This window comes from Egretta garzetta, unplaced genomic scaffold, assembly GCF_000687185.1.
Source record: "Egretta garzetta isolate BGI_Z169 unplaced genomic scaffold, ASM68718v1 scaffold431, whole genome shotgun sequence".
Lineage (NCBI taxonomy): Eukaryota > Metazoa > Chordata > Aves > Pelecaniformes > Ardeidae > Egretta > Egretta garzetta.
The window spans coordinates 148,992-150,966 of record NW_009258677.1 but is presented as its reverse complement, the minus strand read 5'-3'; positions in this window follow the sequence as shown (position 1 = coordinate 150,966).

Genomic DNA, 1,975 nt, shown 5'->3' with positions numbered 1-1,975 from the left:
CGGGCGCCCCTATGGATGCTATGAGTGTGGGAAGGGTTTCGGTCCTGGCTCCGCCTTGGTTAAACATCGTAGAATCCATAGGGGAGAAAAACCTGGGAAAAGGTTTCGGATCCGGTCGACCCATCTCTGCCATGGGAAAATCCATAGGGGTCAGCGACCCTATAGATGTCCCGATGGCGGGAAGAGTTCCAGCCAATGCTCCAATGTGGTGGCCCATCAACGGATCCATAGGGTGAACACCCCTATAGCTGCGCCCGGTGTGGGAAACGATTTTGTTGGAGCTCGGATCTCATCCGTTGGCACCGGATCCATGCCAGGGACCCCCGTTAGCGGCTCATCAGCGGATCCATACGGGTGAGGAACCCTATAGATGCCCCAAATGCAGGAAGGGTTTTGGTCATGGGTTGACATTGGTTAAACATCGTAGAATCCATAGGGGAGAAAAACCTGGGAAAAGGTTTCGGATCCGGTCGACCCATCTCCGCCATGGGAAAATCCATAGGGGTCAGCGACCCTATAGATGTCCCGATGGCGGGAAGAGTTCCAGCCAATGCTCCAATGTGGTGGCCCATCAACGGATCCATAGGGTGAACACCCCTATAGCTGCGCCCGGTGTGGGAAACGATTTTGTTGGAGCTCGGATCTCATCCGTTGGCACCGGATCCATGCCAGGGACCCCCGTTAGCGGCTCATCAGCGGATCCATACGGGTGAGGAACCCTATAGATGCCCCAAATGCAGGAAGGGTTTTGGTCATGGGTTGACATTGGTTAAACATCGTAGAATCCATAGGGGAGAAAAACCTGGGAAAAGGTTTCGGATCCGGTCGACCCATCTCCGCCATGGGAAAATCCATAGGGGTCAGCGACCCTATAGATGTCCCGATGGCGGGAAGAGTTCCAGCCAATGCTCCAATGTGGTGGCCCATCAACGGATCCATAGGGTGAACACCCCTATAGCTGCGCCCGGTGTGGGAAACGATTTTGTTGGAGCTCGGATCTCATCCGTTGGCACCGGATCCATGCCAGGGACCCCCGTTAGCGGCTCATCAGCGGATCCATACGGGTGAGGAACCCTATAGATGCCCCAAATGCAGGAAGGGTTTTGGTCATGGGTTGACATTGGTTAAACATCGTAGAATCCATAGGGGAGAAAAACCTGGGAAAAGGTTTCGGATCCGGTCGACCCATCTCCGCCATGGGAAAATCCATAGGGGTCAGCGACCCTATAGATGTCCCGATGGCGGGAAGAGTTCCAGCCAATGCTCCAATGTGGTGGCCCATCAACGGATCCATAGGGTGAACACCCCTATAGCTGCGCCCGGTGTGGGAAACGATTTTGTTGGAGCTCGGATCTCATCCGTTGGCACCGGATCCATGCCAGGGACCCCCGTTAGCGGCTCATCAGCGGATCCATACGGGTGAGGAACCCTATAGATGCCCCAAATGCAGGAAGGGTTTTGGTCATGGGTTGACATTGGTTAAACATCGTAGAATCCATAGGGGAGAAAAACCTGGGAAAAGGTTTCGGATCCGGTCGACCCATCTCCGCCATGGGAAAATCCATAGGGGTCAGCGACCCTATAGATGTCCCGATGGCGGGAAGAGTTCCAGCCAATGCTCCAATGTGGTGGCCCATCAACGGATCCATAGGGTGAACACCCCTATAGCTGCGCCCGGTGTGGGAAACGATTTTGTTGGAGCTCGGATCTCATCCGTTGGCACCGGATCCATGCCAGGGACCCCCGTTAGCGGCTCATCAGCGGATCCATACGGGTGAGGAACCCTATAGATGCCCCAAATGCAGGAAGGGTTTTGGTCATGGGTTGACATTGGTTAAACATCGTAGAATCCATAAGGGAGAAAAACCGCGACCAATGCAGGAAAAGGTTTTGGATCTGGTCGACCCATCTCCACCATGGGAAAATCCATAGGGGTCAGCAACCCTATAGATGTCCCGACGGCGGGAAGAGGTCC